This window comes from Budorcas taxicolor, chromosome 17 (assembly GCF_023091745.1).
Source record: "Budorcas taxicolor isolate Tak-1 chromosome 17, Takin1.1, whole genome shotgun sequence".
NCBI classification, from domain to species: Eukaryota; Metazoa; Chordata; class Mammalia; order Artiodactyla; family Bovidae; genus Budorcas; species Budorcas taxicolor.
In genome coordinates this window covers 47,839,360-47,857,755 of record NC_068926.1, presented here as the reverse complement: position 1 = coordinate 47,857,755, position 18,396 = coordinate 47,839,360, and the positions used below count along the sequence as shown (strand labels likewise).

General features: G+C 43.7%; 1 protein-coding gene and 1 non-coding gene across 2 annotated transcripts in view; one reads left to right on the top strand and one right to left on the bottom strand.

Moving 5' to 3' along the window:
• TMEM132D (transmembrane protein 132D) overlaps window positions 1–18,396 on the bottom strand; it is an 885,684-nt gene that overhangs the window by 350,220 nt on the left and 517,068 nt on the right. The gene's annotated exons all lie outside the window — the stretch shown is intronic.
• TRNAD-AUC (transfer RNA aspartic acid (anticodon AUC)) lies at window positions 202–274 on the top strand. The gene has a single exon. It is a non-coding gene; the product is annotated as a tRNA-Asp (tRNA).

Here is an 18,396-nt window from a genome sequence, read left to right as displayed (position 1 = left end):
TCTTATGAAAACATACAACGTTATCTAATCTGCAAAAAAAAACAAAACCTAAATCACCATGCTGTACACATGAAACTCACATAACATTTTAAATCAACTACACTGCAATAAAAACATTAATCTCTTTGAAAAACACTCTGGAAACACAACATGCAGATGACTAAGTGAACATGGTGGTCAAGGAAAAGTGACCACGAGACTTCCCTGGTGGTCCAGTGGCTAGGACTCCACGCTATCAATGCAGGGGGCCCAGGTTCGATCCCTGGTCAGGGAGCTAGATCCTACATGCCGCAGGTAAGAGTTTGCAAGCTGCAACGAAGACAGCAGATTCTGAGTGCCGCGATGTGTGTAGTTCGATAAAGGACAGAAATGGTATGGACCTAACAGAAGCAGAAGAGATGGCAAGAATACACCGAAGAACTGTACAAAAAGGATCTTCACGACCCAGATAATCACGATGGTGTGATCACTCATCTAGAGCCAGACATCCTGGAATGTGAAGTAAGTGGGCCTTAGAAAGCATCACTACGAACAAAGCTAGTGGAGGTGATGGAATTCCAGTAGAGCGATTTCAAATCCTGAAAGATGATGCTGTGAAAGTGCTGCACTCAATATGCCAGGAAATTTGGAAAACTCAGCAATGGCTACAGGACTGGAAAAGGTCAGTTTTCATTCCAATCCCAAAGAAAGGCAATGCCAAAGGATGCTCAAACTACCACACAATTGCACTAATCTCATACGCTAGTAAAGTAATGCTCAAAATTCTCCAAGCTAGGCTTCAGCAATACATGAACTGTGAACTTCCTGATGTTCAAGCTGGTTTTAGAAAAGGCGGAGGAACAAGAGATCCAATTGCCAACATCTGCTGGATCATGGAAAAAGCAAGAGAGTTCCAGAAAAACATATATTTCTGCTTTATTGACTATGTCAAAGCCTTTGACTGTGTGGATCACAATAAACTGTGGAAAATTCTGAAAGAGATGGGCATACCAGACCACCTAACCTGCCTCTTGAGAAATCTGTATGCAGGCCAGGAAGCAATAGTTAGAACTGGACATGGAACAACAGACTGGTTCCAAATAGGAAAAGGAGTATGTCAAGGCTGTATATTGTCACCCTGCTATTTAACTTCTATGCAGAGTACATCATGAGAAATGCTGGACTGGAAGAAGCACAAGCTGGAATCAAGATTGACGGGAGAAATATCAATCACCTCAGATATGCAGATGACACCACCCTAATGGCAGAAAGTGAAGAGGAACTCAAAAGCCTCTTGATGAAAGTGAAAGAGGAGAGTGAAAAAGTTGGCTTAAAGCTCAACATTCAGAAAATGAAGATAATGGCATCTGGTCCCATCACTCCACAGGAAATAGATGGAGAAACAGAGGAAACAGTGTCAGACTTCATTTTTTGGGGGCTCCAAAATCACTGCAGATGGTGATTGCAGCCATGAAATTAAAAGACGCTTACTCCTTGGAAGAAAAGTTATGACCAACCTAGATAGCATATTCAAAAGCAGCGACATTACTTTGCCGACTAAGGTCTGTCTAGTCAAGGCAATGGTTTTTCCTGTGGTCATGTATGGATGTGAGAGTTGGACTGTGAAGAAGGCTGAGTGCTGAAGAATTGATGCTTTTGAACTGTGGTGTTGGAGAAGACTCTTGAGAGTCCCTTGGACTGCAAAGAGATCCAACCAGTCCATTCTGAAGGAGATCAACCTGGGGATTTCTTTGGAAGGACTGATGCTAAAGCTGAAACTCCAGTACTTTGGCCACCTCATGTGAAGAGTTGACTAATTGGAAAAGACTCTGATGCTGGGAGCGATTGGGGGGCAGGAGAAGAAGGGGACGACTGAGGATGAGATGGCTGGATGGCATCACCGACTCAATGGACGCGAGTCTGAGTGAACTCCGGGAGATGGTGATGGACAGGGAGGCCTGGCGTGCTGCGATTCATGGGGTCGCAAAGAGTCGGACACGACTGAGCGACTGAACTGAACTGAGTCAAATAAACAAATATTTAAGAAAAGTAAAATTGACCACACACCCATATCCTGACATAGCTTAATCATACCCTTCTTTTTGAAGTAGAACTTGGTTCCTGTTTATATAGTCAAATAGAAGTGAGTTTCTGATACAGATGTGAGGTGGGCAGGGTATGGTATTCATAGTTGCCATTCACCGAACATGTTTCAAGAACAGGAACGAACTGTGATCATTTCCAGCTTTATTGTGTGTGGTTTAGAACCATCCAGTGAAGCACCTTTGATTGTCTCCATCTACACGCTCAGAGACTAGTATTTGGAAAAGTTTAGCACATTCCCCAGGCCTGCACAGGCAATGCAGGACTGAGATGACATGTGAAGCCTTGCCATAACATGTGACGATCTCATGTTCCAGCATGAGATCTTTGGGAGGAGAGTATGACAATTGGTGTACATTTGAAGAAGAATGGGACGTGGCTGTGTTTGGTGCACACATTGTCAGGGGCCCAGAAAACTGGCCGCTGAGAGACACCCATCTATCTAGGTCCACTGAAGGCCACTGTTAGTATTGGCTAGAAACTGTGCTCAGGAGCTTGAAAGTGAAACCAGAGATGTGATTCCTTTTTCTCAAACAGTCACGAGTCCAGAAGTAGGCGCTTCAGGTTTGCATAACATCGTGTGTCTTCATGACCTAGTGCATAGCCTTCCTCTTATAACTGCCTCATGGTCACAAGATGGCTGCAACACATCCTTCCTTCAGTCAGCAGTTCAGGAAGGGAGATTATGAAGGAGAACACAACAAGGAGAAAGAAAGCTCCTCGAGCTGAAAAGGAAAACCTTTCCAGAAATGGTTTGGAATCCCTTTCATAAGACCCCACCTAAGACCAGAGGAGGCTCAGAAATGTAGTCTGATAGCTGAGACAGTTGTTCCTCTGCAGAGTCAGGATTCTGTAATACAAAAGAAGGCAGAAGGGGGATGAGGAAGGCAGTGAGTAGCAGCTGCCACATTAATGTTTAAATGTCTTTCATCTTAAGAGAAGCTCAACACACTCCCTCTCCAATCCTGTCTCAAATTGTTAAACTATTGGAAGAACCACTTGCTGAGCATGAAATTTCTAAATAATAATAATGATAATAGCAGCAGCTAACACATAGTGCTTACTGTGAACCAAGAGCTCTTCTAAGCTGTTTATATATGTTAATTAAATTTAATTTTTATTGGAGTATAGTTGGGTTTTTTTTTTTGCCACACTCTGCAAGCATGTGGGATCTCAGTTTCCCCACCAGGGATTGAACCTGCAACCCCTGCAGTGGAAGCTCAGAGTCCCAACCACTGGACCACTAGGGAAGTCTCAATACATTACCTAAATTTAAATCCAACAATCATGTGAGGGAAGCAATATGTGAGTATCATCACCATTATTCAAATGGGGACACTGAGGCACAGAGAGGTTGGGTAATTTGCCTCAAGCCACACAGTCTAGAAGTAGCAGAAGTGGGAGGAGCCAGGGGTGCAGTGTGGCTGCAATGCACATGTTTCATTCATCTGACGCTCTCTCACAAGCAAAATGTGTGGTCTCGTTAGAGACCTATAACCTCTTAAGAGATACATGACCTTGGCAAAGTCACTTTCCTCTTGCTGCAGTTTTACTGCTCACGTGCCACAAGGGTGATGTCAGAAACCTCAAAGGATGTTTGTAAGGAATAAATAAGACCTCATATGTGAAGCACACATACCAAGCGATCTTTGCATCTTCAATGTTTTTGCTGAAATGTTTATCATCTCTGTGATTTGAATCTCATTTAGGGTAGGAACAATGATGTGTGGATGGTAGGAGATAGGGAGGTGCATGACCTAGGGGGTAAACTTGCCTGGTTTGGCAGAGAGATGACACTCCATTATTTCTTCTCTTGGTCAGAATATAAAGCCTAGGGCTTCCCTGGTTGGCTCAGTGGTAAAGACTCTGCCTGCCAATGCAGGAGACATGGGTTCAATCCCTGATCTGGGAAGATTCCACGTGCCAAGGAGCAGCTAAGCCCAAGCACCACAACCACTGAGCTCAAGAGCCACAACTACTAAAACCCGCATGCCTAGAGGCCACGCTCCGCAACAAGGAGAAGCTGGAGCCCTGCAGCTAGACAGCAGTAGTTCTTGCTTGCCACAACTAGAGAAAGAGCCTGTGCAGCAACGAAGACACAGCACAGCCAGCAGATAACTAAACAGGATTATACAGCCTACCATTAAGGAAGCCTCCTCTGCTTTTCATTTGATCCTGGTCATTTTGACTCCCTATGCACCCCAGCTTTTTTTTTTTTTTTTTAAAGAATACTGATAAAATTAAAAAGCACTTTAAAAAAATAGCATTTCTGGGAGAAAGTGAACCTTGTGAATTTCCTACAGGAGGAAAATAAAATAGTGGATCTGAGGATGCCGCAATGCAAGAGGTATTAAGACTTCGAGTTTACTTCATGGGGGATTTTCACTTTAATTGCTGTATTAACAGAATTTTCCAGGTATTAAGGCCCACTGAGCTGATCTCAATCATCTTTTCACATCCTGTCTCTGCTCTTATTGCTGTGTTTTCAATCCTCTCTATGATTAATGGAAATTTGTAGATGGGTCATTGAAGCTTCTATAAAAATTTATATACAATAGTAAATGTTTTCAATTAACTGAAAAACAAAAACACAAAATCCACGAAGGGAAGAGTGACTAGAGGGATGAAAAACAAACACAGAAACACAAAGAGCAGAAAACCAAGAATACAGCAGGTCAGATGTGACAGAACTGGGGACAAGAGATTGGTTTCTTTTAAGTGAATTTAAAAATCAATTTTAAATTGGATAGTTCAGCGTCGAGGTGTACTTTACAACTATGTCACAACACAACAACATCTCGTTATAGAACATCAAAACACTTTTCCTTTAAAACAAAAACAAAAGGAAAAAAAAAAAACCCTTCAGGGCCAAAGTGTGAAATTTGAATGATGAAGACCAAAGAGGTGAAGTCTTTGAATTTGCATTTTTCTATTTTGCAACTTTGTGATTAATGTGATCCATGTTCAAGAATTCTTAACATGTGTTATTACTGGGATGAGGGATTCCATTGCTTATATAAGATAGAGAGGGTTCAAATAGAAACTTTGATTTTTATTTATTTTTTGGCCGTAGGACAAAATCTAGTTTTCCTTGGTAGAGAAATGGATTAGCCATGGCCAGTTCTCAATTTTCCATATTCATGAAGGCTGACATCAAACAGCCAAAGACAACCCAAAACAAAACAGAAAACAATATTTGGCTTCAGGAGGCATTATATTTTTTAATGGAAATGCATGTCTTAGACATTTTCTCAAGGGAAAAGCTATTACCTTTCATCACCTGGTCCTCAGTCCTTAGGAAGGTACTTGAGAACAATGAATTCCTCTCACTGCTTAGGGGGAGGGAATGGAGAAAATGCCATCAGCCTTGGCTAGAGGTTCTCCTTGGGAAATAAGCCTCCTTGAGAGCAGCTGAAGAAATGTGAATTTTGCCACTTAATTGCATTCAACAGCTCATCATCACTCATCGGAAATCTCTTAGGTTGGTCTGGCCAAGTGTTTGGGAATTGCGCCCTAAACTCTACTGGATGCCGAATTGGATGAGCCAGGTCTGTCAGTAGGGGTTCAGCTGCCATTCACAGAAAGCCCCCTCATCGTGATCCGCAGAAAGGGGGGTTACTAGATGGAATGACTTTACAAAATCATTGTCAAATTAATGTGATTAATTAATCAAGAGCTGGAGAAACCAGCTCCAGAGTGGGATTAGAAACCCACAGAGAAGGACCACCAAGGAGCGGCTGCAGCCTCTGCTGATTAGGAATTCAGAAATTCAGGAAACACTGTCCCGCCAGTGTCTCCTGGAACACACTTTAGCTCTTGTTGGGGAAGTTTGGCCAGAACTGCTGGATCCAGAGCAATGACACTGGTCCTTGCTAGATCCACACCAGGTAAAGGCTGTTTCGAGACTGCTGCTCATCACCTTATAAGGTAGTTCTGAGGTTTGACTGTGTTTGAGAGCATCTGATGGACAGATCCTTAATCTGCAGGATCTTGGCTTCCAGGGAGTCTGGAAAGTACAGTTTTTAGATTTTCCATCTTTAAAGTCTCAAAGGATGTTGACTGGGTCAGCTAACCATTCCTGCCTCATCTAGGTTTAAACCCAGCTTGCATTTTGCCTGTGGAACAGCCCTTAGACGCCACTCTACCTTATTTTTCTGATCTGTAAATAGCGATAAACTATCTCATGGGGTTGATTGTGAGAATTAAATCACTATAAAGCCCATGACAAAGTGCAAGCTCACAGTAAATGCTGATTAGCCCTGACTCCCCTGACTTGTTCCCATGGGTACTAACTTCCAGCTGGCAACAAGAGATGGAGACATACAGGAAGGAAAATGTTCTTGCTCCTTAAACTTGGGAAGGTAAGGACGGATATTGCTTAGGAGAGTGGAGGAGACAGGCATATGTCTCAGCCAAATTAGACTGAATACCCAGGGCATACTCTGGCTAGGCCTTAGGGTGCATACCTGGTGGTGGGAACCTGGCTTGAGATGAAGGATCAGTGATGGTTAGCTTAGACCCACTGGGTACAATCCCAGGACTCAGTCATGTCCAGCTCTTTGTGACCTCATGGATTATCACCCACCAGGCTCCTCTGTCTGTGGAATTTTTCAGGCAAGAATACCAGAGCGGGTTGCCAATGCCCTCCTCTAGGGGATCTTCCCGACCCAGGATATCAAACTGGCGTCTCTTGCATCTCCTGCATTGACAGGTGGATTCTTTACTACTGTGTTTCCGGGGAAGCCCCCAGGTTCATGTTCTTCTGGCTTTATTCTAGGGACCTTCCAAGAATGGAAACTGGTCCTGCACTTCCTTATCACAGCAAGTAGGATGGATGCCTCCCGCCTCTATCTGATCAGGTACTCACAACTTCCCCCTGTGCGGGCCATTGTCCTTGTCCCATGTTAGCAAGAAAGGACACTGAGTTTCAGAGTGATTCAGTGACTTACTTGATGACCCCAGCAGCTGAGTCTAGGGCTCGCATGTTTCCGCTTCAATGTGCTGCTCATCTGGATTTCCCAAAGGATTATTCTTCTGGGCCTCAGATGTTCCAGAAAGTCAATTTTCTTTCAGTTTACCTCTCATGGGAGATGAAGGGCAAAGACCCATCTGTCACGTCTGGGCTGAGAGCCTAAGAACCCGGCTGCCTGGAGTGTCTCTCGTCTTCTCCAAAGTGATACACATGGGATTCCTTTTGGGTATTGGATCCGATCAGCGGGTCTTACTTTACAGACCAGATCTGGGTTCCAACCACGTGTTCCCACCTCTATCACTCTTGCTCTGCTGGAAGCCACCATCACCTCTTCCCAAAGAATTATCAGGTTGGTCAAAAAGTTGGTTCAGGTTTTCCCTGAGGTCTTACAGAAAAAGCCAAATGAACTTTTTGGCCAGCCTGATACAGTAGCCTAAGTGGGCATCCTGCTCCACCGAGAGCCCTGTAATTTTATTGTTCACGTAGCAGCCAGGGAGAACTCAGAACAGGCCTCTCATCTCTGCTGGTTTCCCATCTCACTGTGGACAAAACCTGAGTGCTCATCACCTGCCCAAGTCCTCACATGGTCTAGTCCTAGGATCCTTGGTTGACTCGCGTCTCATTCCCTGCTACTCCTTTGCTCCATCCCATTGGCATCTGCACTTGCCTGAAGCACAGCAACTGCACGCCTGCCCCAGAGCCTTTGCACCTGCTATTCTCTGTCTTTTCTCCTCCCATGCACCTACAGAACAGTCAGGTCTCTCTCTGATGTGACTTCTCCCACCATCCAACACAAAATTCCACTGAAACTTACTTCATCATCTTGCTTTATTCACATCCAAGCATTTATCCATACTCACAGGTTAAGTAGCTAGGTATGTTTGGATTTTAATTCCTCCTACTAGCTTTTGAATTGTGCTGGAGAATACTCTTTAGAGTCCTTGGACAGCAAGGAGATCAAACCAGTCCATCCTAAAGAAAATTAACCCTGAATATTCATTGGAAGGACTAATGCTGAAGGTGAAGCTCCAATACTTTGGCCACCTGATTCGAAGAGCTCGTTGGAAAAGACCCTGATGCTGTGGAAAATTGAGGGCAGGAGGAGCAGGGGGCAACAGAGGAAAAGATGGAGGGCATCACTGACTTGACATGGGTTTGAGCAAACTCTGGGAGATGATAGTGAAGAACAGGGAAGCCTGGTATGCTGCAGTCCATGGGGTTGCAAAGAGTCCGATGTGACTTAGCAATTGAAGAGCGAGGATGTAAGCTTCTTTTCATGACAGGCATAGGTCAGAATTCCTTTCTACTTTTTAAAAATGTATTTTATGGAAGGAGAGTTGATTTACAATGTTGTGTTCATTTCTAGTGTACAGCAAAGTGACTCAGTTAAATATATATACATTCTTTTTCATGTTCTTTTCCATAATGGCTTATCATAGGATATTGAATATAGTTGCCCGTGCTACACAGTAGGACCTTGTTGTTTATCCATTCTCTATATACTATTGCATCTGCTAATCATAAACCCGCAATCATTTTATATCTATCTATCTATCTATCTGTATATATACATATATGTCACATACATCTTGTTTCTCCATTCATCTCTCGATGGACATGTAGGTTGTTTCCATGTATTGGCTATAGTAAACAGTGCTGCTATAAACATAAGGGTGCATGTATTCAGAGTCAGTTTGCTCTGAATATATGTCCAGCAGTAGGATTGCTGGATCCTATCGCAACTCTTTAGTTTTTTTGAGAAACCTGTATACTGTTCATAGTGGCTGCATCAGTTTACATTCCCACCAACAGTATAAGAGGGTTTCCTTTCCTCTACACCCTCCCTAGCATTTGTTAAATTTGTAGATTTTTTAAAAATGATGGCCATTTTGACTGGTATGAGGTGGTACCTCACTGTAGTTTTGATTTTAAACACATGCATGTTTCTGACAAGCAGAAAATTCTGAGCTCACCTGAGTAAAAGCTTAGTACTTGCCAAGGGAGGTTGCTGCTCGGGGAGCCAACACACCTCACAGCCATCCCCACCTGGCCCGCTTTCACACCTTTACGCTACTCTCCTGGCTACTTCAGCAAATGAAGGTGGTGGTCAAATCAGTCCTAAAGGTTGGTTTCTTATCTCCTTGCTTTTCCCATACCACCTCTCTACCTCCAATGTTCTCCACTTCATTTTCCCTGATCAACTCTCGATTCTTCTTAGGGTTTACCTCCGTAGGGACCTCCGGGGACCCCTTGGTTTGTACACTCTTACTCAATGCTCAAAGAAGGCTCCTGTGCAGACCTGTATTCCTGCGCTTGCCCCATCACTCAAGCCTCCTGTTAGGACCTAAGGTCCATTGACTGGCATTGCTCTACAAATACTACATGTAATTTACTCTTTCCAACAATCCCACAAGGAAGTGTGGTTCATATCATTACCAAAAGCATCTGTACAAAGACTGACTCCCTCCAGCTAACAATCAGTGGGCAAAAGATTTTACAGACAGAGGGAGGGGGCTATATGCAGAAACAGCACCGTCAGCTCTGACAGTCATCTTCACATTGGTCATCAGTGGTCTGACCCGTGTCACTCTGGTTTGTTTTAGGTACAGTTAATCTTCAGTTCCACGGTCAGATTCTTTCCATTTCTTTGAGGCCAATTCTCAGAACTGTGGCAGCTTATGTCATGGCGACAAGCTGGTCATCATGTAATTAACTTCTCTCCCTGGTGGAGGTTTCAGTATCTATAAGACAGCTTCACAGGATGGCTCAGAATATTATCTACAGCCCCTGAGGAGCAACTAAAGGTATTTGACTGTGCTTAATGCGTACAGTATTATTATTCTTTGGTCTTCTTTGACTGTTTTCCTGTTTCTGCATTTTCTCACTTCTGTGATTAAACTTCTTCTTTGGCTTAAGTTTTTCCACAGACAAAAGACAGGCAGAGGACATGGAGGTCAGGGACCATAGGGTTCTGCTCCATTTCAGTATCATCTTCATTTACAGAAAAGGAAACAGGACGGAACAAGCCTGGCCGAGAACATTCACCCAGCACATGGCCAAGTCAAGAGTTAGTATCAGGTTGCCTGGCTTCCGACTCCAGGATTCTGTTTACTATAGGAGACTACCTCTCCTGTACACTGGAGTTTATTTAATGAACTGTCTCCTTCGTTAGTGAGAGAAATTCTAGAAGGGAGATGATCCGTCTCTTCCATCCTCTCCTGGTTGCTGTATCCCCACGTCTGACCTGAGAAGCATGTTTTCATTCTACAGCAACTCATGTCTACCATATGTGAGACCGTAGAATGTCATTCAGGTGTGTGCAACCCTGGAACAAATATCAGGGATGGTATTCCAGTTGGGTTTTTCCCCGAAATGTTGCCTATTGACACTTTTCTTGTTTCTTGGTTACTGGGTACAAATTTAGGATCATAAAATGAATTGTGTAAGAAATGTCAGTATATCTGTTTGTGTGTGTGCTAAGTCGCTTTAGTCATGTCCGACTCTTTGCAACCCTTTGGACTGTAGCCCTCTAGACTCCTCTGTCCATGGGATTCTCCAGGCAAGAATACTGGAGTGGCTTGCCATGCCCTCCTCCAGGGGATCTTCCGGACCCAGGGATTGAATCATCTCTTTTGTCTCTTGCATTGGCAGATGGGTTCTTTACCACTGCCCCACCTTGGAAGCCCACGTCTCTTTACTGCAACTCAAATCACTTTTTAATTCCAGAACCCATCAGTCTCTCTGGTGGACATTTAAACTCTACTAAGCTCAGGAATTTCCCCCCAATTTTTTTGTTAAAGTGTTTTAAAAGAATGAAAACATGGTCATACTTGTGTTTAGAAAAGATAAAAAAAAAATCAACTTAAAAAAAAAGACCTTTTGATGATGTCAAGTGTTGGTGAGGATATGGAATAACTGTAGCGCTCCTACGCTGCTGGGGAGATGCATGGAACTTGGCATAATCACCCTGAGAAAGCGTTTGCCAGCGTTCATGCTAAACATACCTACTCTATACAACAGATGTATGGATACCAATGGGGAAGCAGGGTGGGATGAATTGGGAGAATGGGATTGTCATATATACACTGCTATTATAAAACAGATAACTAATGAGAACCTACTGTGTAGCACAGGGAACTCTACTCATTGCCCCGTGGAAACTTAAATGGGAGGGAAATCCAAAACAGAGGGGATATATGTATACGTATAGCTGACTCACGTCGCTGTACAGTAGAAACCAACACAATATTGTACAGCAATTATACGCCAATAAAAATAAATTTAAAATGAAAAAAAGAAAACACATCTCCTTACAATATCATAGTTAAATCTCCCTGATTCAATTTTGAGCAAAAGAAGACAGACACGAAAGAGTGTATACTGTATGACTTCATTTCTGTGAAGCTCAGTAACAGGGAAGACAAGTTTATGATGAGAGAGGTCCGAATAACTCTGCTCCTCCAGTGGAGGCGGGTCCTGGCATGCAAGAGCGAGAGCATCTGTTGGGATGATGGAGAAGTTCTGTATTTAGATCTGGGAGGTGGGGACCTGACTTCACATGTGACATTTCATCACGATTGACACTTAAGACTTTTGCACATTTACTGTATATGTTAGAATTTGCTAATTTTAAAAATTATATTCTTCTATCACCAATAAAGTGCTGAACAGGAATAAACTGTAATAAAAGGGTAGCTCAGACATAATATAACAGAGCAGTACGTGTTTTCAGAATCAGTTTACTTGTCAGTTCCATGTATAGTATGCCATATGGAAGCGGCTTTGAACGTTTTTTTTTTTAATTGCAATTCTCAATGGAATTGCTTACGCAATAGCTTCTGGCCACTGTTTTCTCATTCCAAATCCCCAGGTTTTATGCCTGGTACAGGATTAAAAATAGACCAATAGCTACAGGATTCATAACTCCCCTTCAGGATTTTCCTCCTATAAACATTGCTGCAGGAAATTAGGGGGAAAGCACACTACAGCAGGAACTGGGACTTTGGGAACTACTCTTAACAAAGACATTAACACATTAATATTAAATACTCCAAGCTGGAAATATACAAAGTTAATCAGGTTTACTTTGGGGATCAGATTCCTTTCTTTAGGGGCTCTGAAACGCAGTACAAGAGGTTCTGTTTGGGTCAAATATCCCCACCTGGTAACAGACAAATCCTGGCAAGAATAAGATCAGTCCAAACACTTGATGGTCAATACTCTGCTTGCATATACGGCAAGATCATATTTAAAAAATTTTTTTTAAATTGAAGTATAGTTGATTTACAACATTGTGTTAGTTTCTGCTATACAACAAACTGACACTGTGATACACACATATATATACACACATTCTTTTTCATTGTGGTTTATCACAGGATATTGAATAGAGTTCTATATGCTCTACAGAAGGACCTTGCTGCTTATCCATCCTCTATAAGACAGTTTGCATCTGCTAACCCCAATGTCCCAATTCACCCCTCTTGCACCCCCTGCCCTCCTTCTTGGCAACCACAATTCTGTTCTCTATGAGACTATTTTTTAAACACTAGCTTAGGTCTGCCCTACTCCCTGCTTTTGTCTCTTAACCCACTTTTCCTTCACCATTCACCCATAATCTAGTCGGTTCTGTTCTTAATGTTCAGCATAAGGGCAGACACAGACTGTTTCCCAGGCAGTGAAATTTTCAAAAGTGTGGCAGATTATTCAATTGTTTCCAAATACATGCTGGCCCTCCCTTTGGTAGGCTTCTGTTTTTCTGCCTATTGATATCAAGCTTAGCCATGTGACTTGCGTTAACCCACGAAGAGTTAACAGAAGTGACATATGGCACTTTTGAGACAGATGCTTAAAGAATTATGATGTGTTTCCAAGATATTTCTTTATCCCAAAACAAAGCTGTCCTTGACAGCAATGGAACATAGATAGAATGGAAAAAAGGTGCCCCATAGCTACTTGTCACCAAGCATGGACTGGCAGAGAGAGCACAAGCAAGCTTTGGTTGGCATGAGCCCCTGAGACTTCAGGGTCATCCATTACCTAAGCTAACTTGCATAAAACATAGCTCTCCTAGGAAATAAGAAGGACACAGGTGCACAAAAGTAGAAGTGGATTTTGAAGTATCCATGATAATGTTTAAGAGTGAAGCATCAAGTTCTCAAAACAAAACATTGTTTATTTTTTTTCAAATGAATTTACAAGATAGATATTTGAAAGGAAAGCAAGGAATGAGTAGAAACTGTGGGCATCTGAAAAAAATGGTCAGGTCTGTCTCCCTAAGTCTCAGAGAGAGAAGGCTGTAGACAGTGAAGAGATTTAGGGAATGACGAGGCGTGGAGACCATGACTCTCTCTCTTAAACAGAAGCAAGGACTCAGAGAGGAAATGATTGTGTGGTGTGATGAGGCAAAGGATTCAAACAACAAAGAGGTATTTTTCCAGATTCAGTGATATAAGGACATGATGATAAACATCTCACATGTCCCAGAGAAGCAGCAGAGTCTTTGAGGCATCTCTCTGTGTTGGAATCATTCTCTATGACTTATAGCATGAAAGATTCATGATGTAGAAAAAGCCTAGACAGCCCACACCTGAAGCCCAGGTAGACCTCAGACATCTCAGATGTTAACTGGCTAAGTGATGACCAGATACAATTTCCCTTCACTGTCCTCTTGAACCCTTGGCAACTACAGATCATTCAAGACAGATACAGTTGTACAAAGCAACCTGTAGCCTGGATCAGCAGGGTGAGTATGTAAAAGAACCTGGCATGATTGAGAGTGAAGCGCCTTCATCCAAAAGAATGGAAGTTTGAAGTAGATACTAAGACCAACTATATAAAAATATTAAGTCTTGATCATAGGAGTTTTTAGATTGGGATTTGTATTCATCCCTAGTCTATTTGCCAATTATTTTGAGATTTTCTTTTATCTAGCTTTGATTAGTGATCTTATGGGTTTAGAATCCAGTCAGGAAAACAGTCTTTGTCTGGAGTTAACAGAGTGAATTTAATCCAGGGGATTAGTTTAGAAGATGTTGGATGTTCATGAAGATGTACAAAATTATGTGCACTTAACTGTATACACAATACATTTTAGCAAAAACTTCAAAAGGTATTGGAAGAACCAAAAACCATAAAACGAAGTAGTGAGGCAACTCAGGAAAGCAACTAACATCTCCAGGGCTGGAGGCGACCAGCAGGGGGTGGTCTTACTAGAGTCAGAAACGGAAGCTGCCTGTTAGGAGCTGGAGTCAGGGTGGAGGATGTTTGGTATGAGACGGAGCCATAGGAGAGGGAAGGCCACTGAGTGAGATGTTGCTCACAGCAGAGACAGAGAGACGGAAAGAGAGAAAGAGACAGAAATCCTGGGTTCTCCATTCTTCCTGCTCTCAAATCTCCTAACCTTTCTTCCATTGACTAAACCTTATGAGCACCCAGTGGGCAAGGGAGCTTGAAATATGGCATTTGGAACAATCAACCCTTTGTGATTGGAAGTAGAACAAGGAAACTGTGAAGAAGGGGTCTGTGAACAACTTGCCAGAAATACCTGGTTCTACATGTGTATCCCTAGTGGCTCAGAAGGTAAAGCATCTGCATGCAATGTAGGAGACCTGGGTTTGATCCCTGGGTTGGGAAGACCCCCCAGAGGAGGGCATGGCAACCCACTCCAGCATTCCTGCCTGGAGAATCCCCATGGACAGAGGAGCCTGACTGGCTACAGTCCATGGGGTCTCAAAGACTTGAGCATGACAGTGACTAAGCACATTCTTAGCTCTCTCTTAGGGAGAGCTCCAGGCCTCCTTGGTAAAGTAGAAATGATCCTGGACTTAGATGTCTCAAGACTCTTCCCTTTCCCCCTGCTGTGTAATTCTGGGCAAGTCACTGAACAGTCCCCATGTACTGAGGGATAAAAGTCAGGACTCAACAAGCTGCAAGGCAGTAGAGGAGTCTTCAAACTATCCACCCAATGCCCCTTCCATTTTGCCCTGGTGCCTCTTGAGTGGTACAGACAGATTTGGAACAGGGTGCTGGAATTGACTGTAGTCTCAAAGCACAGCAAAACCCTGAACACACATCTGTGTTTGATGGTGCCAGAATGCACACCCAAGGCAGTACAATTGCATCTGGATTAGATGTGGGAATTTCCTTCTATGAACACAGTCAAAACAAGGAAAAGGGAAAAGCCACCTGCATTTCATTCATGACCCAAAGTCCTTCCAATTCCTTACCTTTATTGAGTAAATAAAGTATATAATGGGTTTCCCCAATGGCTCAGTGGTAAAGAATTTGCCCACAACGCAAGAGACATAGGAGACATGGGTTTGATCCCTGAGTCAGGAAGATCCTCTGGAGGAGGAAATGGCAACCCACTCAAGTATTCTTGACTGGAAAATCCCATGGACAGAGGAGCCTGGTGGGCTACAGTCAACATGGTTGCAAAGAGTTGGACACAACTGAAGCGACACAGCATGGATGTCGTGGGGTGCTTTATCTGCCCTGCTTCCAGATGAAAGCAGGGATTCCCCAGCTGATTAGTGCATTGGGAATGGATAACTTCTAGGAACTACCCTCAGATGAACAGACCCACCAACCCACTGCCTCCCACCCCATGCCAGGTCATGCTTCCTTCCAGACAGAAGCTGCTATTGAAAGACTGGTCCAGGCTGATACAGAGATCTGGTACCCTGGCTTCACCCCAATCTCAGCACTCCCCTAGGGATGGACTGAGACCTTGCTGAAATTGCACTGAATATGCTCAGTCCTGCTTCCTCCATAAGCTTTTCCCAAGGACACACCCCTAAACACTTCCTGCACACACAAATCTCTGAGATGGGGCCTGCTTCCTAGGAAACCGTGGCTAAGATAAAGGTGACCTTCAATAATGGGACTGTCAAGGTATCTACCTCCTCCACTGTCTCCCACACCTCAAGTGAAAGTGAAGTGAAGTCGCTCAGTTGTGTCTGACTCTTTGAGACCCCATGGACTAGTAGCCTACCAGGCTCCTCCCTCCATGGGATCTCCAGGTAAGAGTACTGGAGTGGGTTGCCATTTCCTTCTCCAGGGAATCTTCCCGACCCAGGGATCGAACCCGGGTCTCCCGCATTCCAGGCAGACGCTTTACCCTCTGAGCCACTGGGGAAGCCGAAGGTCTCTATAAATCCATGAGCCCTGCAGAACTCTAGGACTTGCAATGTTACATCCCATTCTGATATCATCAAAAGCTGCTTTACATGATCTCTGATTTTATGATAAAGATAAAAGTGAGGCTTGGTGAGCAATGACTCATCCCACAGATGGGACGCCCAGGTGTCCTTGAACACCATCTCCTGTGGTCTCCCTCCCTTCTGCCTCCTTCTCACCCTGATTCTGCCGCTCCCTTTTTCCCCTCTCTCTTCACCTTCTCTGTTTCCTCTTTCTTCCCCCTCTCCTCTTCCCAACTACAGTTAACATACTTAAATTCCATTCTCTTGCTCAAAATTTCTCTCTCCTCTAGAGAGCTTCTGTCCTCCACTACTGGTCTATGTGGTCCAGGAGCTGTGTATGCTTTCCTCCTCAGATCCAGAAAGCAGCATCTAAATCAGGCTTGATTAATAAACATATTTCATATTCTTTGTCCATAGAGAGTGCTTTCAGTATGACCATTTGATCCATGTGACTACAATGATCTAAATCCAGAATATATATATATTTTTCTGAACTGACAAGGGAAAGAAATTTTCTTTCTTTCAGAATCCAAAGTGCTAGGATCTAAGCTTCCAGTTTCTGGAGGCCATCTCCTCACTGCCCAAAGTATCTGCCTAAGACTGAAACCAACCCAGAGAAAAGAGGAGATAAAGACAGAAATTGATTAAATGATGGTGCCATCATAGGAACCCCTGGATCCAGCCATACCTGAAGCTTCCTCCACTGTGATTTTATCAGTGTATGAGTCAGTCAATTACTATATAGGCTTAAGTCATTGGGGGTTGAGTGTCTATCTCTTGCAGCTTAAAATCCTGGCCTTCATCCAAATAAATCAATCCCAGCAGAACTCACTGAATAGCCCACGTGGAACATTTTTATTATGCATTGCAGGTCATGTTTCCCAAGAAGTTGACTCTGAGATAGATTCACATGCAGAAATTGTACTGAGGAGTGTTACTGGGGTAAACATCTCTAGGGGAGGGAAGGAAGCAGAATGGGACAGAGGGAAAAAATCAAACTGTGATGCAGTCTGCTGCTGCTGCTGCTAAGTCGCTTCAGTCGTGTCCAACTCTGTGCAACCCCAGAGACAGCAGCCTACCAGGCTCCCCTGTCCCTGGGATTCTCCAGGCAAGAACACTGGAGTGGGTTGTCATTTCCTTCTCCAATGCATGAAAGTGAAAAGTGAAAGTGAAGTCGCTCAGTTGTGTCCAACTCTTATCGACCCCATGCAGCCTACTAGGGTCCTCTGCCCAAGGGATTTGCCAGGCAAGGGTACTGGAGTGGGGTGCCATTGCCTTCTCCAGTCACAGGGAGCCTATCCCCAGGGAGGTATGGAGCTGGGATGGTCCTTACAGCGTTGCTCCAAAATGAAACCAGGCCCTGAACCTTTATACAGCTGTGTCCTCCAGTCAGTGGACATATGCTGTGCCAGTAAAGGAGCCAGATACCCTGAATGCCGCTCAGAGCAAATTCAGAAGACGGTATAAGCTGATAGGTATTGGCTGACCCATTCTAGCAGGTGGTGGGGGAAGAACCTCAGGGCTGGAGCAGAAAATGTGGGTGGTGCACCAAGACCCCCACCACTGGTGCAGCGAGTCCTTCAGGGAAGAGAGAATGGAGACCTTGGAGAGAATATGGTGTGACTTGATCAGTGCTTCCATCCCTATGACCCAGGGATGCAGGATTGCTGCTTACACTAGACACAGCTCGACTTTCAGGGCTGTGCACCTTAGCTGCCCTGCTGGTTCTCATGCAGAAATGACTTGTCTATTCATTCAAAGCTATGTGCTGAGAATACAATGTCCCAGATGTGGGAGGTCCAGCAGCGCATGAGGGAGACAAGATTCCTGCCCTCACAGTAGAATAAGACATTGAATCAGCACATGAATATACCTATGGATGTATTTATGAATTGATGCTTAATGTCTCCTGTAGACATGAACATTTCTCAGATCTCTGCCCTTAAAGAGCCCAGTCCTCCTTTGCCTTCTGAGCCACAGTGAGCAGTAAACACATCCACTCTTCCACATTTGGCCGAGTGAGGTGTGTGAAACTGATTAAAAGACGGCAATTGAAAGCTGGTGCCAATGATATCTTTCAGGCTTTGGTTTTTCTCTTTCTGTCACTTTAAGAAGAAAAGATGCTGTAGGGAGTAAGTT